The sequence below is a fragment of the Entelurus aequoreus genome, linkage group LG06 (assembly GCF_033978785.1).
Source record: "Entelurus aequoreus isolate RoL-2023_Sb linkage group LG06, RoL_Eaeq_v1.1, whole genome shotgun sequence".
Taxonomy (NCBI): domain Eukaryota; kingdom Metazoa; phylum Chordata; class Actinopteri; order Syngnathiformes; family Syngnathidae; genus Entelurus; species Entelurus aequoreus.
This window is the reverse complement of record NC_084736.1, coordinates 66892664-66919872: the sequence shown is the minus strand read 5'-3', so window position 1 is coordinate 66919872 and position 27209 is coordinate 66892664. Positions and strand designations below refer to the sequence as shown.

The 27209-nt window shown below is 38.5% G+C and overlaps 1 protein-coding gene across 1 annotated transcript in view; it reads right to left on the bottom strand.

Annotated features, from left to right (window-relative positions):
• Positions 1–27209, bottom strand: part of LOC133651635 (peroxynitrite isomerase THAP4-like) — a 94168-nt gene that overhangs the window by 16039 nt on the left and 50920 nt on the right. The window lies entirely within an intron of this gene.

Here is a 27209-nt window from a genome sequence, read left to right as displayed (position 1 = left end):
TAAACCAAGTCATTGTATTTCATTTAGGATTATTTCATATATTCATTTAAATACAAATATATTTTTATCTTTTTTAGATACAGTCAATAAATAATGTGAACATGTATCATGACTACGATGGTAGAAAGTGGGGATTGAACCCCAATAACCAGCAACCCTCCGATTGCTGGCACGGCCACTCTACCAACTTTGCCACGCCGTCATTCCTGTAACTTTCTCTAGTAACAGCATTCCATGATTAATATCAATAAATCAACATTAATAATAAATGACAGAAAAATAAGCACACGTATGACTGAGGAGTCATAGTGTAACTTTGTGTGGTGTTTGAGTTGTCCGACTTTTTGTGTGGCCATAAACGCACCAGTGGCTTAGTGGTATGCGTGTTGTTGACGAACACCGTTAGGGCCGCTTGTTGTCACTGTCACTCAAAGTTGCATTTCAAAATTACACAGAATAAATGTGTTTATTTTGTTTAGAATTCAGATGGGTTTGATTTGGTGCGCGGCATATATATGCTGGGCGGCGCACAGTGTGCGCAGAGGACGCTTGAGCAGTGCGCAATTGCGCAGGCGCGCACCTTAGAGGGAACGTTGCCAACAGGGCACAGAGGAGGCGTCAGTGCGATACAGTTCGCGTATCGGTCACGTGACCAAAGCAGCTCATGATCGGTCATGTGACTTTCTAAAAGCGGTACGCGCACCGACACAGGGTATCGCTGAGCTCGACGCATGCGCCGATGCATCTGTGTTGCCGGACCCATCACACACACAATAAACAGAAATGTCATGCATTTTAAACGTCTGACAGATTACCCACTAACATTTTCGTCCGTTCTCGTCTCGTCAACGAAAACTCACACACGTCTCGTCATGTTTTCGTCATCAGAGAGACATGTTTATCTCGCCACCGTCTCGTTATAGTCATGAAAAAAAGTGGCGTCAACGGACTGATTTCGTCATCGTCGACGAAAACAACACTGCAAATAAAGATAGAGTACATGTAAGTATATAAAAAAACAAAAACAACATACATTTTTAAACAAAGAAGTTAATCTGAATTTGTCTTTATCTTTAAATTATCGTGCCGTGATTTTACCACTTGGGAGTAGATTTTTCTCCATGTGGCCCCCAATCTAAAATGAGTTTGACACCCCTGATTTAAAGTGTGTAATTAATACAAATTAATAAAAGCTTTAAAACTTTATTTTTTTAAATTATTTTTTAAAGCACACTTGTTAAAAATTTAATTTTAATTATGTGCATTTTTTTTTAGAAAAAAAATGAAGGTTATGGCAAGCAAAAAACATTTCCGTAATTCAACTGAAATATGCTTTGAGGCTATAAAGTGTGTTTTATCCAATTACTTAATTAACTAGTGGTACGTGGCCTCCATCTAACAGTACGCCAAGGAATCACCTAATTAAGTAGTGTAAAGCAAATCATTATTTAAGCAGAGTGTTTTATTTTCCTATATTCAAACACAGTGTTACTATTCAAACTGTGTGTAATGTTACAGCGACAAAACATACTGAATATATTTGTTAAATAAAACATCTGCCTTGTTCTGAATTAATACTTATGCTTACTACGCTACTGTATTTTAACATTGGTTGTTTTGGCGGTACTTGAAAAGTGTTTTCTGAGATAGTACTTGGTAAAAAAAAAGTTTACTATTGTGTAGAAATATGGGGAAATAACTATAAAAGTACACTTCATTCATTAACGGTGTTACAAAAAAGATCAGTTAGAATAATACATAATGTTGGATATAGAGAACATACAAACCCTTAATTTATTGAATCAAAAATACTGAAATTCCACGACACAGCGAATTTGCAAACAGCAAAAATTTTGCACAAAGCAAACAACAATCTGCAACCCAAGAATATACGACAATTCTTCTCAACAATAGAGGAGAAATATAATCTTAGAAAAAATGTTTATCTAAAAAATGTGTACGCACGTACAACACTTAAGACCTTCAGTGTATGAGTATGTGGGATTAAACTATGGAATTGATTAAGCAAAAAAATCTAAAAAAGATACTCTTCAAACTTAAAGTGTTTACAAAGTACAAAAAAGAACCATGATAAACATTGTGAATTTATTTAATCCATCCATTCATTTTCTACATAATCTTCCTTCTCTCACAATATGAAATGTAACTTACTTCACTAATCATTTATTTATTTATTTATTTTTATTGTTATTACTTATGGAGTATATTGTGAATAAATTGAGAACAGGAAGTGAACAAAAGTTTTAGCAACTGCTATGTAAAGGAAAAAGGGGTAGGATTAAATAAACTCTTCTTCCTCCTACTCCTTTTCGAACATGTTGAAAAGAGAAACTGGAAATTGTGATGTAACATGTTGTATGCATGCATGTTCCAAATAAACACAAACTCAACTCAACTCAAACTTAATAACAACTGATATGATTTAATGCAATTATTGAAAAAAAAAGGCATATTTGTTCAATCTGCAGCACAATTTAATTTCCATGTTGCAGAAGTTTGCAAGAATGCCCACAAAATCCATCCGTTTTTTTTCTTCTGTCAGAGTCTTGAAGCTAATAACTGTTCAAATATGCTGATCCCTGCTAACAAAACAGTTGACTTAATGCAGCATTACTATGTTTAAAAACTAGATTATTTGCTCCCGAAATGTGATTCTAGTAATGCACTTCATCTAAAAAAAAACAGGCCTTTTGGGGTCTGTCTAACAACATTTCCAAGTCTTTAAGTAACACCTTCAGTCCAACTACAAATTGTAGCATTCTGTTGCCATAGCAACAAACTTTTCTGGCCTCTGTCATGCTAATCCATCTTTAAAAAAAGTCAAGTGAGCCACCAGAGCACTTTGCACACCAGTGTGATGGTGGTGGCATTTCAGCAAAAGCAGAGAAGAGCATGGCAACAATTTCCACAGAAAAAAAAGGTCACGAGGATTGAGGACGCATTCTAAGAAAAAAACAATATTTTTAGTTTTTGCATCTGAAAGAATTATCGTTCAAGTGATGAAAAGAGAAAAATGTGAAATGACTCGTTTTGGCAAATTAAATCTTCCATGTACCCAAAAACCCTCACAGGGGCATATTTTCTCCTCGGTGGCTGTAGAACACCCTTCCTCCTCCTAATGGAAGGGAAGCAGAACAGATGGGACACAAATTGCACTTTCATACACCTCAAGGTTCAAGGCAATTTCCCCTCTGCGCCTGTGAAGTTCTCAGATTGCCTCTCCATCCTTTGAGCCTTTCACTAATCAAAGGGGTTTGGGTTTGTTCAGTGCCCTGACTTGTACCCTCACGCAAACACACACTAAACCACACACCCATAAAAAGCACTTTTGGCATCGGCCACGCCGTATGTTTTGACTAGTCGTCTGTGGGAATCATTTTAATGACGCCATTGATACCATCAAAGACGCCACCTCAAAGACGTCAGAGATGATGGATGCTGGTCTTAAAGGTGCGCCTTCATTCTCACATCCTTTTTCTTGTGACTACTTAGGCAGGGATTCTTGTGCTGGGGATGACACCTCCTATTCCATAATATCATCATATTAGGATTTCTTTCATCACCGATGCTAGGGTGTGAATCACACAGTAGCTCAGGATATAATGGCATCCTGATATGTATCTGATTGTGATAACATCACAACACAAAATCAGCTACAATACATCACAATATCGATGCTCTGTAAAACCCAACAAGTCAACCTTAATTAAAAAAAACATGCAAACCTTTTAAAAAAACATAGTCACACTATGACGGAATAAATGTTTTTATGTTTTTTATGTACTATGGATTTTTTATTAAAGTACTATTTCACTTAAAATATTGTTGTTTAGAAGACATATGAAATTAAGTAAATAGAGGGCGGGAATCTTTGGGCAAACCTTCATATATTAAATGACAAATATTGAAATTCAACGATTTGGTGCATTTGCAAACAGCTAAAATTATGTACAAAGCAAACTATAACCTGCAACCTAATAATGTACAACAATTATTCTCAACAAAAGAGGAGAAATATAACCTTAGAGGAAAATCTAAGTTAAAGCATTCGTATGCTCGTACAACACTTAAAACCTTTAGCACATATCTGTATGTGGAATTAAATTATGGAATGGATTAACCATATAAATCAAACAAAGCACCAATATGATTCAGTTTAAGAGAGTGTTTAAATTACAAGTGTTCACAAAGTACACAGAACAAGAAATATTATGAAAATCTTGAACCCTTTTTTTATTATTATTGAGACAAAGATTATTTATGTATTTCAATCAATCAATCAATCAATCAATCAATCAATGTTTATTTATATAGCCCTAAATCACAAGTGTCTCAAAGGGCTGCACAAGCCACAACGACATCCTCGGTATTTAATATTTTTTTGCTTACTATGGTATATTATTTATTTATTTGTTTACTGTTCTGTTACAGAGAACAAGGAAATTGGATACAATTGCTATGGTATGAAAATGGGTAGTATTAAATAAGCTCTGCTTCGTCCTACTCCTTTTCGGACATGCTGTAGTAAAACAACTGGAAATGTGTGATGAATAAACTGTTCAAAATAAACTGAAACTGAACTGAACTGAACTCACAGTTTACTTCCGATTCTTAGGGTGAAGATTCGATTCAGAATCAATTCTCGATTTAACAAAATTATTGTAATACATTAGTTGGTATATAAATTATGATAAAACATTTTCAAAACAGGTTACAGGTCACAAAATCTCCTCTTGGCTTCTGACATAGGACTTATACGTGATTTTATTTACAAAAATATAAGGTTCTGGATCATTAGTTGTCCCAAAGTAATCATATTTATCTCTCAAGAAGTCTGCCGTGGTTACTAGTGATGTTGTTGTTGTTGAAGGAAAAAGCAATCCTCCATTGTTAGCTGATATTTACTGACATTTATTTACAATTTAGAATGCATTAAAAATAAAAACATATGTGTGCTTGTCTTACATAAGGTTTGTAAATGCAAAATTCTCTGTTAAAACAATTGGAGAGACAGCACTTAAAAATACTCTCAAAGGGAAATTGCCCTTTTTTTGGAATTTTTCCTATCGTTCAAAATCATTGTGAGAGGCAAGAAAACAGATGTATTTCTTAAAAATGCATTCTCACTTGTAAATACACATAAATAAATTATTCTTATAATGGTGTTATTGGGAGGTCCTCTATTTTGCCCATAAAGCCCTCTAAATAACCATCCAAAAAATGCCAACAATACTCCATTTACATTTTGTAACGTGAATTTCAACCAAGTATTAGAGAAATTGTTATTATAAGCGCTAACAGACAAGCAGACAAACTATTTCTAGCGGCGCTGTGATCACACAGCGCTAACTGGCTTGCTGCTGCTGTATTGACATCATCAGTTGGTGAGCTGCTTTTTCGCCTCAAAGCTTGTGAAAGTTTATGTAATATCATAAATAATGCCTCTCACCTGGATAGTAGAAGGATGAGGACATCATCCGACAAGTTGGCTTCTAATTTAGACCTGGCAATGGCGAGAAAGATGCAAAAAGACGGTTGTTCCACCCATATTTTTTCTTCACAAAGATTATAAGTCATTCTTCATCCATATGCAGTACAGGCCAAAAGTTTGAACACACCTTCTCATTCAATGCGTTTCCTTTATTTTCATGACTATTTACATTGTAGATTGTCACTGAAGGCATCACAACTATGAATGAACACATGTGGAGTTACGTACTTGACAAAAAAAGGTGAAATAACTGAAAACATGATTTATATTCTACTTTCTTCATAACAGCCACCCTTTGATCTGATTACTGTTTTACACACTCTTGGCATTCTCTCGATGAGCTTCAAGGGGTAGTTACCTGAAAGGGTTCACTTCACAGGTGTCATAGTGTTGATGCCTTCAGTGACAATCTACAATGTAAATAGGCATGAAAATAAAGAAAACGCATTGAAATGAGAAGGTGTGTCCAAACTTTTGGCCTGTACTGTATATATGAACAGCCTAACAGTCGGCATACCAGTGAGAGCAGACATCGCACAGTAAGTGATGTTTTTTAAATGTTTTTTGGCTCTCATGAAGTCTGCATGAGTAGTAATCACTAGCTGCAATTCCTTTGCAGTTTTTTGCAAAATAAAAGCGATATTTAAAACATGTCGACAAAGTACATTTGCGACTTTTAGGTATTTCCATTAAAGGGTGTTTTGCATCAAGGGCCGTCATTCTCGAAAATCCCGTCCGGCGAGTTTGAGAAAGATGGATGTTTTGCCATTCCATGGTTTTGGAGCTCTGCAGCCAGTGCTGTTGCTGAGATTCTCAATAGAAAACGAAGCAGCAGGTGATCACTCAACAGCAACGTATGGCAGTGGCCACGGATAAAGGATTTTTGAGAGAGAATTGTGAACGAGGAATTTACAGACGAAGTGTGGATTCAAGGACCCCCTCGACATTGTTCGGGCATGTGGGTGTCTCCGAGCCTGAGTCGGCCCCTAGTTGTCCTGCATCGGCACCCCGCCGGTTCTGTGTGTAGGTTCCCTGTAAATGCGAAAAAAGTGTTTCCATCATGCTTTTAAAACACACGTTAATATCAAAACAACTGAAAAACCACCTCATGACAGAGTATTTTTTGCGATATTTGAGAGGTTTTTTGAAATATGGGTGTTTCTATTACCATATTTAGGTTTAGCGCATTTCTAGGGTTAATGGAAACGCAGCTAGTGATGTTGTCAAAGGAAAAAGCGAACGTTGTGATGTTTTTTTTTTTAATATTAATGCGCCGCCTTATGCTTAAAATGAGCAAAACACAAAAATATTACATGTTATAAATGTGCCTGTTACTACATAATATATATACTTACCGTGTGTATAGAAAAAATAATGGAAGAGTTTGGATGTTTTTTTAAGCACTATAAAGGCAGAATAGTGCAACTACCATAGGCTCAATTGTGTGTTTTGCTAGTATTTATTTACAAGTTAGAATGCATTAAGAAAATAAAAAACATATGTGTGCTTGTCCTACATAAGGATTGTGAATGAGAGGGAAACATTCCAAAAAAGTGCAGTTCCCCTTTAACCTCTTAAGGCCCTAGCTATTTGTTTACATGATTTTTTTTATTATTTCTCTTTGCTATTTGGCCTTATTGGACCCTAATTAGAATAAAAAATAAAAATCATGTTTTTATATGATGCACTTAAGTAACAATGTGGAGTGACATGCTAATTTTTATTTTTACACTTTTTTTTTCCAAATTCCATTGTATGTTATACTCTTCTGACACCACCAAATATCAGTATAAGTGTCCATATGTCGCCATAAGACCCCATCTTAGTAGTGTACACAATTTTGGAAATAAGAGCTAAAAGGGGCTGTCCACGCATGTGGCCACTAAGGCCTTTAGAGGTTAAGCTAAGGTACAACTGTTTTGCAAAAACCAAATTGTGCCGTTTTGATTTTTAGATTTTTGGGTTTAGATTTAGATTTAGATTTCTAAAATGATGTTCAAAGCAAACTATAACCTGCTACCCTAGAATGAACAACAATTATTCTCAACAAAAGAGGAGAAATATAGCCTTAGAGGAAAATCTAATTTAAAACATTTGTATGCTTGTACAACACTTTATCATATCGGTATGTGGAATTAAATTATGGAATGGAGTAACCAAATAAGTTTAAGAGACTGTTCAAACTACAAGTGTTCACAAAGTACACAGAACAATAATTATGATGAACATCTTGAACCCTTCTGGTATATTATTTATTTATTATTTATTTATTCACTGTTCAGTTCCAGAGAACAAGGAAATGGGATAAAATTGCTATGGTATGAAAAGGGGTAGGATTAAATAAGATCAGCTTCTTCCTACTCCTTTTCGGACGTGCTGTAATGAAACAACTGGAAATATGTGATGCATTACATTGTACCGTATGCAAGTTCCAAAAAAACTGAAACTGAACTGAAAAATATGCTTTAAAAGAGCGCCATTGCCACACTCATGTGATGGTTTAAAACATAGTAAGACATGTTTTGATTGGCAGTGTACATGGAGGAGATAATATCTTCAAAGGTCTTTATTGCCGTTAGTCGTTGTATCTGTTTTGGAACAATATAGAGTCGACGCTTGTCTAAGAGGCAACATTAAATCCCAAAATGACAAAAATGTCAATTTATCCAAACAGTGTCGGAAGCTATTTTCACTTTCATTTGCCATCGGTGCTGCCCAGGTGCTGCTGAGGAAGTAATAAAAGACAATATTGTTTACAGCTCCATTAACAAACAAACATTATGGCCCATTTGACTAAATACTGCTGACAGAGAATATGGTGATCAATCTCCATAGCAACCATGGCCATTAATTATTATTGCACCAGGAGATTTAGGCAGATGATGATTACGGCGGGAGCGCCGTTTTTTTGGAGGCGGGGCTGCAACCGCGCTCCATCTTTCATTTCTGGCCTTTGTCCGACGCCGAGAGACACAGCCTTGCTCCGCATACCAACCGCGGGGTTAACCCGGTCCCCGAAGCAATTACAGACAATTGTGAAGCTAGTTAGCAATTAGTGGATTACATGTAATGAGTCGGCCGTTGCCATGGCGATGGAATTTTTCAATAATACTTGTCGGAATGAAGAGCCCTTTAGAAAAATAAATAAAAAAGAGGAGGCAGCGGCTTTAACAGATGGAGGCCGGTACAGGTCCAGTCCATTTACTGCTATCATTACTTTACTTTGTTGTTGAAAGCAATTAGTAGTTTTCATGTGCACTGTAAAAGGGGGGAAACGGCAAGCAAAACATTGTAATTAACCTGCAAAAATCAATGTAACTGCATAGCTCAGCATGAAATGAAGCCTGTTTATGGCTAAGAGCAGCTGGTGTGGGTGGCTTGAAAAAACAAACTCATTTTCAAGGTCTCCACCTGCTCTTTTGTGTTTTCGATTGTATTTTTGAGCGAGTTGCGTGCACTTAGCTTAAATGTTCTTCCCTCAACTGTCAGCTGGAGTTATTAGACTGTTCTGTCATATGCATATTGCACATATACAGTACCATCTGTGCTTGTGTCCCTTCAGGGCCACTGCTGACATATTACAGTGGGAAGATTCATATTGAGTATTATAATGGATTCCAAACTACACCATTTCATATCCGGTGTAATTTGATCGCTATTTAGTCTGGATATCTGATGCCCGCACCTTCCCCTTTATGAAAGCCTGCGTGCAAACGGGGCCTGAATCCAAAAATGATTTATAGCAGATTCATAAGGAGAGGCCAAGGGGAGAGAAACAGATTAGGCAGAAATCTGGAGAGATAAAGATGAGACGTCTGTCTGCCGCTGAGGGCAGCGAGACAAGCCCCGTCTATATCAAGCTCAGGGAAATGTGCTCAGGGCCCTGACAGACAGCATCGAACCATCTCAGAGCTGACACAGACATCATCTTTCTTTTCTCCTCCCCGGGCAAGGAGAGAAATGTGACATTGCCAATTATAACTCTTTAGGGTGGCCTTGTGCTTCTTTTCACTTCATAGCGCACGCTTCAACAAACATGTCATTGTTGGTCGTAAACGACTTACATATCTGCAGCCCAATAAGTAAGTATTGTCAGAAAAAAACTTACCTTTTACGGGGACAAAAAGGTGCATGTAGGTTCCACAACATGTGCACAACGCCCTCTGATGTTGACTAAAATGGCACCTATTTCATAGTTCTGCACCTAAAGATGGTGTCTGCAGGCAGAGGCGCCGATCCCATGGGTGCTCGGGCCCCGAAGCACCCACGGGATCGGCAATTCCGAGCACCCACGTGGGATTGATGGCAACTTTAAATCTTTAAAATAATTTTTGAACAAATCAATTTTTTGTATGGTCCGTTTCATATAATATAAAAAGTCACATATCACAATCTATAATTAACAAAGCCTAAGCAAGATTTCATTGTGCCCAATACTGAACTAATGACATGATCATTTTGACTTTGAACACCGAGAACATGAGTGAATGAAGGGCATACTTAGTCAACAGCCATACATGTCACACTAAGGGTGGCAGTGTGAACAAGCCAACACTGTCATAAACATTTGCCATATAGTGAAACCACACTAAACAACAACAACAAAGACATCTTGGAAGAATATTTGCACCGCAACACAACATAGCAAATTCCCAGAATTCCCTGCAGCACCAACTCTTTCGGGACACTGCAATATAAACAAACGCCATTGGTGGCTCTACACCTAACATCCACTGTAATGATACCACGTACAATAGCGTATCTAGTCGATACTACTATGATTACATCAATATTTTTCAACATCACAATTTTTTAACATCTTCTTTCATTTTTTTAAAATTTATATTATTTTTATAAACTCAGGAAATATGTCCCTGGACACATGAGAACTTTGAATATGACCAATGTATGATCCTGTAACTACTTGATATCGGATTGATACCCAAATTTGTGGTATCATCCAAAACTAATGTAAATTATCAAACAACAGAAGAATAAGTAATTATTACTGACGGAAGCAGATTTTTTCATATATCCATATTTAAGTGTTACTTCTTTATTGTCATAGTCATATTACAAAACAGCTAATGTTCTTCCAATTGTGCTCTTTTGGTCTGCAAGTACTGTGTGTCGGCCTTGATAGTTTGGTATGCAGGGAGTAGCGATAACTCAGGGAGTAGCCATAACAACGAGGGTGGGAGCGAGGGACAGATGGGAGAACACAGCACTTCCGTGGGTTTGGGGGAGAGATCGATCTTAGCCGCGCTAGTGAACGCTTCTGTACTGGATTGGTATCGGGACAACACTAATACAAACACACCGAGCACCCACTGGCAGAAATGTAAATCGGCGCCTATGTCTGCAGGTAAAATTTCCCTCAAAATAGACACAGGAGGGATTTTAGTTTCACAACATTGTGGAACGCCCACTTTTAGCTCCAAAATATGGGCGGGCCCGCATCTGCCTGCTGACGTCACCTACAGAAGACTGTGTCTTGGTAGCATCTTCATCCTAAATAATAAGAATGATCAATTATGTCTGCCGGATGAATCGTTGCAGGTTGTAGTAGTGTTGTCCCGATACCAATATTTTGATACCGGTACCAAAATTATTTCGATACTTTTCTAAATAAAGGGGACCACAAAAAATTGCATTATTGGCTTTATTTGAACAAAAAATCTTAGGGTACATTAAACATACAGTATGTTTCTTATTGCAAGTTTGTCCTTAAATAAAATAGTGAACATACAAGACAACTTGTCTTTTATTAGTAAGTAAGCAAACAAAGGCTCCTAATTTAGCTGCTGACAGATGCATTGTGTCATTTTTTATTTTATCAGTTTGTCAAAATTATTAAGGACAAGTGGTAGAAAATGAATTATTAATCTACTTGTTCATTTACTGTTAATATCTGCTTACTTTCTCTTTTAACATGTTCTATCTACACTGGTGCTGGGGACTGGTGCTTTTCAGAGGCGGTATAGTACCGTATATGATTCATTAGTATCGCGGTACTATACTAATACCGGTATACCGTACAACCCTAGGTTGTAGCAATACAACTAAAGACGGGGTCAGCCTGCAAACCTTTCCATGACATGAGGAAATCGTGAAAAATGTGACGGACCAAGCGAGAGGAGTCTAATTTGCAGCTATTATTTCAAGGATTCTGACTTGGAAGAAGAAGGGTTTTAGTCGGACTTTGGATGAAAGAAATCAAAAAGTCTAGCCAAAGGCGATCCCGAAAATCTGGCGGACCCTCGAGGGGATGCGTCATAACCTGTGATAAATGGGAAAAGAAGCGCGGATCCAGCACTCAAAAATTAGTGAAAAGGAAAGTAATCCGCTACTTTTCTTTTTTATGTCCTCTTCTACTGATGTTTTCATCAATATGCTAGAGAAAATGCTGAAAGAGCATGAGGAAACACAGGCTGGGGTGTCTATGGAAGAGCATGGAGATTCTTTTTTGTATTTGTTTTTTTGCCCATAAGGTTAACCAAATCAGTTTTGAAGTAACAAGCAGTGCGGTGAGGTTCAAGGCAGGTGAGACACTTTCTTAAGAAAATGTATTTTATATAATCTCATCAATTTGAATATAGGCTGCTCATTAATATGCTCAAATGTTATCAAATATTTTGTCGTTGTGGCTTGTGCAGCCCTTTGAGACACTTGTGATTTAGGGCTATATAAATAAACATTGATTGATTGATTGATTGAAATACTTTGTAGTCTTATTTATTAACTTTTATAAAGTAAAATAACTTTGAAATTAAAATCTTACCTTTTACTTGTATGTGATGTACATGCACCTACATGTATATCCTCTTCCAGTAAAAGCTCCTATACATGTGCAGTACTTTGATTGTACAAGTCGGATCGCCTTCTGTTTGGTCTAAAAAGTTTTTGAGCTTGTACTATATAATCAGCTGAAATTCAAAAAGTTAGAATATCGTGCAAAAGTTCATTTATGCCAGCAATTCAACTTCAAATGTGATATAAACTGCAAAATCTGTTGGATTTTTCTCTATTTAGAGTCCGATTAGCAAGAATAACTTCAATTAAATACATTAATACGGCTGTAGATTATACAGTGTAGAAAGCCATGGTGTAACAATGTAACGGTATATTGACAAACAGAAAAAGCCACGTCCTCAACCAGCAGTGCTGAGTGCAGACTGCTTACACTCTAAAGTACTGTAATCGGCACTGTTACATCTGGTTTCTATGGCGTATTCACTCGGTGCACTCAGGACAGTGCACTGCACAAACATTGGTAAATGTTCATACGCACTAAGCCGACAGGAAGGTCTATAGCTGCGGCTTCATATCAGCTTCTTGCACTCTATATGATAAATAAATGTGCACATTTTTACTTAGAAGGGTCATATTATGATTTTTTTCCACAATAAAAACACTTCCTTGTGGTCTATATAACATTCAATGGTGATTCTTTGGTTGTTGCATAGGTCTTGTTTATACTGCGCACCAAATCTGGGTTTTTTTGCCCTTGAGTGACACAGATCGGATTTTTTTTGCCAGTGTAAACGCTACAAAGTGCTTCAGATCTGATCTTTTCGCATCAAATTCAGGTCTCATCAGGAGGTAGTCCAAATCTAATTGGAATCTGATCTTTACAAATGCGACTGCAGTCTAAACTGCAATGCGACCCGTTTGTGACTTTGTTGTCAGCTTTGGACGAGCTACGTCATACGTGTGTGCGTGAGGAAAGATGCTTCATCACAACATCCGGTTTCGGTGAGCAATATAAATTTCTATGCATCACTATTTAATAGTGCACAAATAATAGCCTTAATGTAATATATACTGTATATATAAATATATAAATATATATATATATATATATATATATATATATATATATATATATATATATATATATATATATATATATATATATATATATATACACACACACATATATATATATATATATATACACACACATATATATATATATATATATATATATATATATACACACACACATATATATATATATATATATACACACACATATATATATATATATATATATATATATATATATATATATATATATATATATATATATATATATATATATATATATATATATATATATATATATATATATATATATATATATATATATATATATATACATACACACACATATATATATATATATATATATATATATATAGAGTCGTGATCAAAGACCAAGACCCAATCTCCGGGCTGATGATTTTAGGTTGTCCTGAAGAATTTAGAGGTAATCCTCCTTTTTATTGTCCCATTTACTCTCTGTAAAGCACCAGTTCCATTGGCAGCAAAACAGGCCCAGAGCATAATACTACTACCACCACCATGCTTGACGGTAGGCATGGTGTTCCTGGGATTAAAGGCGTCACCTTTTCTCCTCCAAACATATTGCTGGGTATTGCGGCCAGACTGCTCATTTTTTGTTTCACCTGACATCACATGGACAAGGATAAGACCTTCTGGAGGAAAGTCCTGTGGTCAGATGAAACAAAAATTGAGCTGATGATTTTAGGTTGTCTTGAAAAATTTGGAGGTAATCCTCCTTTTTCATTGTCCCATATACTCTCTGTAAAGCACCAGTTAAAATGGCAGCAAAACAGGCCCAGAGCATAAGGCTGCCACCACCATGCTTGACGGTAGGATTGGTGTTACTGGGATTAAAGGCCTCACCTTTTCTCCTCCAAACATATTGCAGGGTATTGTGGCCAAACAGCTCAATTTTTGTTTCATCTGACCACAGGACTTTCCTCCAGAAGGTCTTATCCTTGTCCATGTGATGTCAGGTGAAACAAAAAATGAGCAGTCTGGCCGCAATACCCAGCAATATGTTTGGAGGAGAAAAGGTGACGCCTTTAATCCCAGGAACACCATGCCTACCGTCAAGCATGGTGGTGGCAGCCTTATGCTCTGGGCCTGTTTTGCTGCCATTTTAACTGGTGCTTTACAGAGAGTATATGGGACAATGAAAAAGGAGGATTACCTCCAAATTTTTCAAGACAACCTAAAATCATCAGCCCGGAGGTTGGGTCTTGGGCGCAGTTGGGTGTTCCAACAGGACAATGACCCCAAACACACGTCAAAAGTGGTAAAGGAATGGCTAAATCAGACTAGAATTAAGGTTTTAGAATGGCCTTCCCAAAGTCCTGACTTACACATCAGGATAATGCTGAAGAAACAAGTCCATGTCAAAAAAGCAACAAATTTAGCTGAACTGCACCAATTTTGTCAAGAGGAGTGGTCAAAAATTCAACCAGAAGCTTGCCAGAAGCTTGTGGATGGCTACCAAAAGCGCCTTATTGCAATGAAACTTGCCAAGGGACATATAACCAAATATTAACATTGCTGTATGTATACTTTTGAGCCAGCAGATTTGGTCTCAGTTTCAGTAGACCCATAATAAATTCATAAAAGAACCAAACTTCATGAATGTTTTTTGTGACCAACAAGTGTGTGCTCCAATCACTCTACCACAAAAAAATAAAGAGTTGTAGAAATGATTGGAAGCTCAAGACAGCCATGACATTATGTTCTTTACAAGTGTATGTAAACTTTTGATCGCGACTGTATATTTGTTCTGATTCTGTACAAATAGAGATTGTTGAAGGACTGGACTTGACGCTGTGGCGTGTTTGCTTACATGTCATGTAAGTTGTTCACGTAAGTGAGTTGAATAATGAAGTTAACGTAGATCCACGCTGATGTCCGGGTCTCTTCTGTCTAACAGCCAAAAAAAGATTAGAATATATATTACATTATATACATCCATTCATACATTATATTGCTTTAATATATACGTAAAAAAAACCCACTCATTTTTAAGGTGTGGCGACCGAATCTAGGGTGACGACTTTTATCTAATTTTGTGGCAGTAGTAGCAACTTCCTTGTTAATTTACAGAACCCGGTCAACATCCTTTTTTTTTCTACTTTACTTTACTGTGCATGTAAGTAATGTCAAAGCCACATTGGGGCCTGTGATAAAGCTAACATTTTACTTGCAGTGTAAACAGTCAGCAAGAAAAAAACACCAGATTTGCAGTGTAAACGTAGTCATAGATTATGTTTTACAGATCGTTTTCAAGTCGCTTTCTGACCGTCTCTACAGGATCTTATTTACTTGGCTCCACTTCGACGGTGTATTCTCCCCATCAGCCATGTTGTAGTTTTTAGCACTTCCATATCGATTCTACTGACAGATATAAGTTAGATCTCTGTGCTGATTTGTATTAAAAATGGCAAGAGCGGTGAATGCATGTGCATGTACGAGCCAAAGGCTAGAGAAAAAGGAGTACATAGACTACAACGCCGGACTCGCGCGAGGATCTTTGGCTAAATTTATACCATATATGGAGCTATCCGGTGATGTCACACTTGGGGGAAAAAGTCCCAATTTGGGCAAATTCCAAACAGCTTATTCGGAGGAAATATAGAGTAAGTATGTAAGTAAGTAAGTACATTTTATTTATAAAGCGCTTTTCACAGATAAAATCACAAAGTGCTTTACAAAACATAGGTAAAGTAAAACAACAATTAAATTTAAAACAACAGGGCAACATCATAAAAAGGATACAAAGTGGATTAAAAATAATAGTTAAAAGGTGCATCAACTAAAAGCTTTCCTAAAAAGAGAAATTTTCAAAGGTTTCTTAAAACAGGAAGAAATTAAGGCAGTACTCTTTTATTAATATCTAAACAATGCTTCCATGGTTTGATTACACATTTTCAGGACTTATGCAGATCCCAAATACATAAAAACGAGTGCCAAAGGCAAGTTTATAACACAATTTAATGGACATATATTAATATTTATGACTAACAGTTAAACAAATAATAATGTATTTTTTCTGGGAACGGACAGTAGGAGGTATAGAAACAACTGAAAACTGTAAAAGTTCCATTTTAGTGAAAAATAACTCCAATGCTGTAGTTAGAAACAGCAAAAAGAAAATCCTTCATTCAAGGCCGTTATCATTCAGAACCAGTCTCTTCAAGTCCTATCAGCATTGCGTCACCCCGAGCGCTGGATCGGCCGCACTTTGACATCCTATCACAGTGATGTTTTCTCGCCGTGTAAAACAAGGTTAGTGCTGACAAATCAAGAGAAAACCAGAGCTGATTCAGCCCATTTCTCCACTTTTCAGTTTCCATCTCCGTTTCATTTCTCCCCTCCTCTCAGGTACGATGACCGTCAGTCGTAATGTCGGCCAGCGTGGGGCCGGGCTGCAGTAGAACAAAGTGCTGGCAGGTCTGTGTGATTACGCCTGCAAACCCCTCCCACCCCCCCTGCTGCGGCGCTGGGACTGCGAGGGAGAGTGGTGAGCTTTTAATACCACACACAATGGGGTACCTCCAGCCCAGACAGGCACCATATTTACACTGAGCCCAGGCTCTCCCTGTGCGTTATGACAGAGCAGGCGGAATGATCACCCCCTCGCCTCGCAGCCAGGGATCCATAATTCATGAGGAAAGGTGGATGGGGCGCAAACAGGGCATGCTTACGGAGGGAGGGGGACGCGGAGGGCACCGCCTGAGGAGTGTGTCCTGAGCCCTGTGTGTCTAAGTAATTAAATGGGATTAGGTATGCGCTGAACCCATTTTCAGAGAGATTGGCTGGCAATGCCATTATTATTGGAAAGGATCAGAGGGGCTTAAAGGCATTGGGGAGAAAGGTAACTGACGAGAGAGGTTTGAAGGGATTTATTAAAAGAAAAAAATAAATCTCACTAATGTCGGTGGCAGACGCCCTTTTAAGAGGTAGGCTGTTGCTGAGCTTCCGGTGACCGCAACTCTGCTCCGCCCGGAACGTTCGTTCCTAATTTGTGTGACAATGTCGGTGAGCACGGCACCTGATTTGCCAGAGGCTGCCCGCAGCAACTCATTTGAATAAGAACACATCCGAGTTATCAGGCGGTAGGAAGGACGCAGCCTCCACCTGGATGCTAATCCTGACACCGCTAACCAGGCAGGTCCAATCTCAAATCCTGTTTTGTAATCGGAACATCTTCTTCCTAATCTGAAAGGAGGCTAAAGCCTGGTAACCTGACTCTCACCAGATCCTTGTAGATCGCTGAGCTACGCACAAGGATCTGGGCTCGAAGGCATTGCAAACTCCTTCAAGATAGCAAAAAATAATGAACCAATCAGGATCGCCGGGCGGGATTTCATAGATGTGACGTAGCGCCGAAGGGACTGTTTGATTCAAACAACAATGGCGGCACTGTTTTGTTGAATCTATCGAATATTAATTCTTTAAAAGATGAACAGAGAACGGTTTTGAAGGCATTTTTTGGTGGCAAGGATGTTTTGGCTCTTCTTCTGACCGAGTTTGGATTTCCCAGCGTCGCTCTCATCAGCGTCACGGGTTGATTTGGATGTGAGTGGTTGAAGTAGCACATCATTCAAGATAACCGAAAAGTGGTTTATCTAATCACATACAATGATTTTTTTTTACAAGGCCCAGCCTTCTGAAATACATCTCCTATTGAGAAGTCCCAGATTCATGTGTGGAGCTCAGCGAACTACAAGGATCTGGCGAGAGTCAGGTTAAAAGCCTGGCCCAGCGAACCTAATCGGAGATGATTTCCTTTCGCCAGACGAGCTGAGGCAACTTCTTGTTTGTGCCTGCCTTTTTCCACCCGGAAAGAACCCTTTGGCGACAGCAACCCTGGGAGAGATGCAGAAAGCACGTCCCCCGGGGAGAAAAGCTGCCTCGGGCCTCAGAAAGCCTATTTACAACAAGCTGTGCTTGTTACTTTCATCAAAATAGAGCACGGAGCTTTTTTCCTCCCGCCTTGTTTTTGTGCTTTTGGCAGGAGGTTGTTATTGTAAAGCACCGACTCCATTGTGTTCAGCGGTGCGGTGAAGGTTTAGCCCAGAGAAGACATGGTCGGCCACAAAAGCTTTGTTCCGTGAGAGGTCAGTCTGGTTTATAGACTTTGAAGGAGGTAACTTGGGGAGGAGCTAGGCTGCTCCATCCTGTGCTGTACTCCATCATCTTCAATTAAAGGATCGACGGTCTCTGGCGGGCACGTTTGTCATAATCTATTGGCGATGTCACATTGCAGATATTGAAGTAAAGGACAGAAAATCAATAGGCGGGACTGGTCTGCCAGGCCCAGAGGGAGATCTCCTTACCCCTGACTCCCACTCAACTCTTCCCCATCAAGCCTCTCCTTTTGCTACTGTGTTGGCCATCGCTTTGAATTTCGTCAAAGGCTTTTGATAAAAAAGGGAAGACATATAGCATGATGGTTTTGTTGTCCACGTGCCTCCCAGTCAAATACGCCATCACATTTAGTCTGTGTGTCCGTCCGAGTTAGCACTTCACTGCATGCTGGTTTACAAAAGATCCTAATGCTCATTTTTGTCAACCTTCAGAGGCTTAGTCATTTACCGTTTCTTACTGTGGTTATAGTAGGCAGGAGTGTAGCTACACACTAAAAAATGCTGGGTTATTTTGCTGAGTTATTTTTATGAGGAGCAATCCATTTTGGGTTTTTTTTTGTTTTTGTTTTTTTTTGTCCTGTCCAGCTTCTCAGGCAAATCATATAGTTGATGTAGATGCCCATATCGGCTGTTCAGATTTACTTTACAAAAGAGAAGTGTAGGATACTTCTCTTGTTGCCTTATTTGTATTTGACTTTATTAAATGTATTTATATTATCATTTGGTGCAGCCGGGCCGGAGCAGGAGGGGATAGAAAAAGAAAAAAGGGAAGACAGAGGAGGGAATTGTGGGGACAAGAGGGGGATTAGACAGAGAGACAAAAACAACAACAGCAAACACAACAACAACAACAACAACAATAGAGCAACATCAGCAAATACGACATGTACAAATATGATGGTATAAGTAATAGCAAATAAGCAGTTAGCGAAAAATAAAAAATAATACAGAAATGACAATGAGCATTATTACACTAAAAATGAAGCAATACAAATACCAATAGAAATAGCGCTATTGATAATGAACAATACCAATACTTTACCTTTATTACCATTTTGGGGGTTATAAGGGTATTTAACTCAATTTCTGGGTTTTCAAAACTTTTAACCATTTTTGGTTTTTTTTCCAATGAGTAACACATTTTTGGGTATAAGGCGTTTTTTTGGGGTTAAGGTTGAGGTTGGGGTTAGGGAAGACTCTTAGTTAATGGCTTACTGGTTGTATAATAAGGCCATGCAGAATAAGGCATTAATAAGTACTTAAAAAAGTACTTAATAATGACTAATTAACAGTCAATATGTTACTAATTTGCATGTTAATAAGCAACTAATTAATGGTTCATATGTTCCCCATACTAAAGTGTTACCCTACTAATGTCGTGATCCGTCATGTTTGTTTAGTTTTTGACTCCCTCAGTTCCTGTTTTGAGCACCCCTGGGTTTGTGTTTTAGTTGCCATGACTGCAAAATGTTTTCACCTGCCTCTGATTAGTGTTCGGGACGCCCACCTGCTCCTGGGCACTAATCAGAGAGCTACTTATTCCCTGCTTTACGCCACACTCAGTCTGGCTTTCTTATTTGCTCCCACGCAACAGTTACGACGGCTACTAATTTAATTCCTGAGCTAAGCTTCGCCTTTTTGTTTGCCTGTTTACATGCTAAGCTTTTCTTGTTCGCTATTCCGATAGCTTCCCATGCTATCGGCACGCTGGTGCTCTTTTGTTTGTATCCTGCATGATTTATGGACAATAAATTATTTCCTTACCTGCACCTTGCCTCCGGAGTCCCATCTGCATCCTGGGAGAACGATCCACGCAATAAAATGCAACCCCGCCGTGACAACTATGACCATACACGGCAATTCTTGTAAAAAAAAAAATATCACTCATATCTTGCTTTGAGTATATTTTAATGGAATACAAATATTTTGGATCAGTAGTTTTAAAGGAGTAGGACAAACTAATTTTTAACCAACTATTGGGTCAAAGAGCGCTAAATTGCGCAACCCAGTAGTTGGGTTTGTAATAACCCAACATTGTAGTGAGCATAACTCAGCTTTTGTGTTAAATAAATTCAACCCAATAGTTGGGTTAAAAATCAACCAACATTGAATTAACTTAAATAATTTAACCCAATAGTTTGGTTGTTAATAACACAACATTAAGTTATCATAACCTTAACTTTTTGGTTAAATAATTCAACGCAAAAGTTGGGTTGAAAAAATTAACCCAAAATGTTGAGTTAAAATCACTTAAATAAGGGGTTCGTCATTTTCTGAACCAGCAGTTGGGTTAAAATTGGGTTATTTTTTAACCCAACATTTTTTTGTGTGTAGGGATGGGTACCGACCATCAGCTAGGAAGTAATTTACCAACGTTTCTTATTGTGGTTGTGGGAAACCAGGAATATTCAACTCAATTGTTTTGGGGCCACATTTCCAGAAAGCTAAGGATTATTCTTATGTTCTATATTGCGGAGAACCAGAATGTCAGAGTCAAGGCCCGCGGGCCATATCCGGCCCGCGAGAAGGTTTTTTACGGCCCTTGGGATGATCTTGATTTATTATTAGAACCGGCCCGCAGACCGCAGATCTTTTACACGCACCAAGCGGATGCCGGTCCAAGGTTCCGAAAGGGGGCGAGCGGCCCGCCGGGACGCGCCTGCCGGCCGAAGGGCTGCAGCCCGGCCGTCAGTCGCGGAGCCCGCCGTGCCACGCGCGCCAAGGGGGCGGGCCGAAACCCGGCCCCGAGGCCCTGAGACTTCTGCTTTGTTTCCCCAAACCGCGCGTCACCGCCGGGCCCGCACCACCGTCGGGCTGCAGCCCGAGCGTCGGTGGCGGAACCCGTCATGTGCCGCGCGCGCCAAGCGGAGCGGGGGGGTCAAGCGGGCCGAAACCCGCAGGCCACCACCTCACCACGAGGCCCTGAGACTTCTGCGTTTGACCCCTACGCGCGGCCCGTCGGGACGCGCCCGCCGTCAAGCCACGAGGGCCAGCCGTCGGGTCGCGGAGCCCGCCGTGCCACGCGCGCCAAGGGGCGGGCCGAAACCAGCGGGGGGTTTCGGGCACCCAACTCGCCTCCCTCCCACGGAGGGAGGAGGGGGGTTTAATGTGAACATTACTGTGCAATCACATATTTAGAGTTTTTACTCAATTCAAGTTTAAAAGTTAAAGTTTAATATTTGTTTTCACTGCATGTTACTTCTCCTTAAACAAAGTGTTGTTTTTGATTTATAGATTTTTGCACTTTATTTTATTGTATTTCAATTTAATTATATTTTAAAAATATTTCAGTTGAGTGGATGATAGAAAATTGCTATTATTGTTTTTTTCTTTGAAGTAAATTTAGCCCACTTTTGCTAAAATAGAAAATATGGGCTACTGATGGTGCCTTGAATACCGGTTTCTTTCATTTAATGTTCATGTTATGGGGATTTTTATATAAAGGAAATTTGTCTTTTGTGTCTGTTGAAAATTAAAGATTACTGACAGAGCCATAAGAAAATATTGCTTTATTTATCTGATCATATTGGAATATATTTGTTAGGTTTTCAGTAGGTTCAATTAGGTTCACTAGACTATATGCGTCATTTAAAATTTTTTCAATGAACATTCGAACAGTCCGGCCCTCGGCTTGTAGCTAAATTTTTTATTTGGCCCTCCGTCCATTTGACTTTGACACCCCTGTTCTAGAACCTACAGAAGACATTCTATTTTGGTCTATTTATTGCCTATGTGTCAAAGTCAAGGCCCGCGGGCCAGATCCGACCCGCGAATGAATTATCTATGGCCCCCGGGATGATATTTGATGAGTATTAGAACCGGGCCGCAGTCCACAGCTGCCTGCTGCTGTTTTGCACACACCAATACTCCATCAGTGTTGGCGCTAGGAATTTTCCAAATGGGGTCTTAAAAATGGGGTCCCAGAGTAAATTTTTGGGTTCCCATTTTTTTGTAACCGTTTTGAAAACAAATTATACATGTATGCATTATCATGTTATATCTCACATTCTATATTGTGTTTTGGAAAAAGGCATATTTGACAACCTTGAGACCGGGAGATGGGGGGGGGGGGGGGGGGGTGTTGAGGTGGGCGGGGCTGGTTGGGGCGGGGTTTGGTGGTAGCGGGGGTGTATATTGTAGCCCGGAAGAGTTAGGGCTACAAGGGATTCTGGGTATTTGTTCTGTTGTGTTTATGTTGTGTTACGGTGCGGATGTTCTCCCGAAATGTGTTTGTCATTCTTGTTTGGTGTGGGTTCACAGTGTGCCGCATATTTGTAACAGTGTTAAAGTTGTTTCTACGCCCACCCTCAGTGTGACCTGTATGGCTGTTGATCAAGTATGTCTTGCATTCACTTGTTTGTGTCTGTAGAAGCCGCATACAACATGTGACTGGACTGGCACGCTGTTTGTATGGATAAAAAGCGGACTTGACGGCAGGTTGTAGAGGACGCTAAAGGCAGTGCCATCACGGCACGCCCTCAATATTGTTGTCCGGGTGAAAATTGGGAGAACTTCGGGAGAATGGTTGCCCCGGGAGATTTTCGGGAGGGGCACTGAATTTCGGGAGTCTCCCGGAAAAATCGGGAGTGTTGGCAAGTATGGAAAAAGGTTGTCATAAACGTTACTCAATTCATAAAAAAAATTATACAAAAGAAAACACATTTGTATGCACATGTAAATGTATTCAGTTATATACATTCATTCACTTTCTTCTTTTCTTCATGGATCTAAACTTTACCACTGCCGGTATTTTTTTCTATATTTTTATTGTAGTATTTTTTAGAATGTGTTTGTTCTATGTTTGGCCAAAATAAGACAAAGAAAATAATCTGAAGTTGTCTTTATTCTTTAGTTTTATTGCCATGAATTTAATAGTCCGCCCCGCGTGTGCACAGATTTTTCTCCATGCGGCCCCTGAGTTAAAATGAGTTTAACACCCCTGATTTATTGTGTTTAAATTACAGGAGTGCTCTGCTGTTTCAACCTTCTGCAAAAATGTGAGTCAAAGATAATTTATATGACAGCATTCTTGTGTCTTTGAGTAGCCCAAATGATTAAAAAAAACTCAAACTAAAACTAAATAGGTTGATAAATATAACTACTGACTGCATCTGAAGTAAACAAGCAGCAGCAACACCTTCGTTATATAAATCACATTGTGAAAAAAATGGTAACTGCCAAAAAGGAGAGGACTTAAAAGGGTGCCTTGAGGAACGCCACAGTTATGTAAATCACAAGTTTGGACCCCAGTGTTCTTTGTTTGCTAGCAAGGTTAAAATGTCAATGCAAGGATCTGCCAATGTGTTTACTGTGGTCCAAGTTCCTCTATGGAATAGGAGCACTCTAGTGTTGTAGATATTTGCTGCTATTTGTCTAACAGGTTTTAAACTGAACTTAGGGGGCCAGTATGGTGTTCCCTGGGCACCAGTTAAATAGCCTGGTTGTACGCAGTAGTGTAGTTAGGAATGCGTACCAAATTTGGTACTTTTATAGGAAGTACCGAAGTCTGTCGGTAGTAGATTGTACCGATTCAAGTAAAATCAAACGGTGCCATATTTCAACACCTTTGTTGCATGTGATGTCAAGTGCGGTTGTAGACTCGGCACCGGCTCACATACTTGATTGGGAAACAAGCAGTCAAGTACTCAGAGCGGACTCAGACAGACTTCCTCTAAGTCAGGGGTCCCCAAACTTTTTGACCCGGGGTCCGCATTGGGTTAAAAAAAATTTAAAAAGTCTGTCTCTTTGCAGATTAGACAAAGTGCCTTCTCCTTACACCAGGGTGTCCAAACTTTTTCCACCGAGGGCCGAAGACGGAAAAATTAAAGCATGCGGGGGCCATTTTGATATTTTTCATTTTCAAAACCATAACAAAATATATGGATTTTTTTATTATTTTTTTACCTTTAGGGCTCCCGGGAACCATAAAGGGTCTAAGTCATTAAAATGTTAAAAACAAGTCAAATTACTTTTTTATTTTTTTATTTAACGCTTACAGTAAATCTCTACAGTATATCAACCTCAGGTTGATATAAAGTTTAAAAAAAACAAAAAGGTTTTATGCATTTTTTGTCAAAGACAACTTTGTTTTTAATAATAAAACTGAAATATGCAGTATTTCCCCCACTGCCCAAAACATTCAGAAAGCAATGTTTGATGTGAAATAATGACAGATCAATAATGCAGGACACCATTGATTTTAATTCATTATTTTTTTTGAGTAATCACAGTGAAAAGACAAATAAAATCCCATTAAATAAATTTGGGATCCAAAAGGTGCCCACTCATAAAGTGATACATTTTTAAAAAAAATGTTTTAACTTCCAACACTTAAGTTACGAGATGAACTTCAGATATATCTTTCGATTTACGTTTGAACTATTATTTTGTTTGTTTTTATGCTCTTTTGTCAAAGAAAACGTTGATGTTTTTGTATGGCAACCGCACAATATATGCAATATTTTCCACATTAAACATTTTAAAGTGAAATGTTTGAAATAATTGGAGCCTTGAATAGGTCAATAATTCACTATTAGTGTTAGATTGATTTTTTGTTTTGTTTTTTTGAGCAATAGCAAAATTTTTTAAATAAAGATAGACTAAAGTAAAAAAAAAACAGCCTGCATGGCAGCTTTGTGTCAACATTGCAACTTTTTCTAGTTAGATTTCACCTCATTCCACTTTTTTTTAATGTTTTTATTTTTATTTTTGCAATAGCATTTCCAGAATGCGTGGCGGGCCGGTAAACAATTAGCTGCGGGCCACAAATGGCCCCCGGGCCGCAGTTTGGACACCCCTGCCTTACACTGAAAAAAAGAAGTCATATGTCCACTAATGTTAAAATTATTTTACGTCTTCCCAAAAATTTCGCCATTTTTTTCATCATGCACTAATTGACTGAAAGAGCGCGCACTTGTCGCGATCACTGCGGCGCTAGCGTGATGATGTCACGTTATGGATGGGAAAATGCATTTTTAGACAATGTGATTTGCCTGAGCGGCTAAGAGACCCGAGAGTAACAAGCCGTAGAAAATGGATTGATGGATGGGTTACAAAGGACAGATTAAAATAAAAATAATTAAAAAAAAAAAGTCAGTGTAAAAAAAAAAAAAAGTTGTATTATTATGTAATATTATGTATTATTATTATTATTATTATCACCATCCCAGCTATTAATAGAAAACAATAACAACATTATTCACAATGGCTTACACTTGCATTGCATCTCATTAATTTGACAAACATGTATTTAATAATTTTCCATTAATCTCTCTGTTGGTGTCTATTTTGTTCTCATGTATTAATGTATTTTAATGTTTTTTTTTTATCACTGCATAAATATTCGAAAATATTTTTACAAATTTCTACACAAATATTTCTTTATTAGAAAATGCTAAAATGTAAACATTGCAAACTATTAGTTATTGCTGAGACATGGGCTGTGGCTCATATCCAATTTTTCGACAGTATACTGTGTACACTGTATATACTTAGTTCTTATGGTTGCGCATATGTCGACAGTGTAGTTAGTGTTGTCTCAAATTGTCTCAAACATTTTTTATTTTTTTTACCCGGGACTTCCCGCGGGCCGGATTTTGGACTCTGGCGGGCCGTATCTGGCCCGTGGGCCGCAATTTGGGACCACTGCTCGAGGTAATGTATGGACCTATTGTTGTAGCAAAACAATTTGCAAATGTGTATCTCAATCTGTGTGCGTGTGTGTGTGTGTGTGTGTGTGTCCTTCTAGCTAGATATCGACATTACTTTGATTTCCAAACATGGGAAGTGAGAAAGTGAGTTTGAAGGACACTGCTGAGAAAAAGAAGCAGAGGATATTTATTGAACTGAAAAAAATAAGTTACGATCAGGATCAATGGGCTGCTGACTTGGCGAGGCAGTTTGAGCCTAGCAGTGCTATTCCACAGAATAGATGCACTCGGGTGCAAGCAAAACAGCGAAAGACGACTTTTATTCACAGAAACGGGGAAATTCTACTGGTGGTATGTGTAAGCACTTGGAAGGAGGCACTTTAGAAGTCTGTTCTACCAATTAGATGACCAGCGTTCAGGGCAACGCTTCTCACAGAGCTCCCTGCACCAAGACCCAGTAAGGCTCCGCTTTTCAAAATGTGAAAGTTTGATGCTGTTTGATGGACATGCTTAAGATTAGCATGAACAAGTTTACATGCCGATTTCGACACCTTCAAATTTTGATAATTAAAACTATAACTAAGATGCACGTTACAATCAAACAGCGGGAATGTAATTAATGCAATACTTACAGTATGAACACTTTGTAGGGCTACTTCTTAGCTAAGCAATACAGAGGCAAGCAGAGCAATAGCCTACACTAGTGTTGTCCCGATACCAATATTTTGGTACCGGTACTAAAATGATTTTGATACTTTTCTGTACTTTTCTAAATAAAGGGGACCCCACAAAATTGCATTATTGGCTTTATTTTAACAAAAAATCTTAGGGTACATTAAACATATGTTTCTTATCGCAAGTTTGTCCTTAAATAAAATAGTGAACATACAAGACAACTTGTCTTTTAGAATTAAGTAAACAAACAAAGGCTCCTAATTAGTCTGCTGACATATGCAGTAACATATTGTGTCATTTATCATTCTATTTTTTTGTCAATATTATTAAGGACAAGTGGTAGAAAATTAATTATTAATCTACTTGTTCAATTAATATCTGCTTACT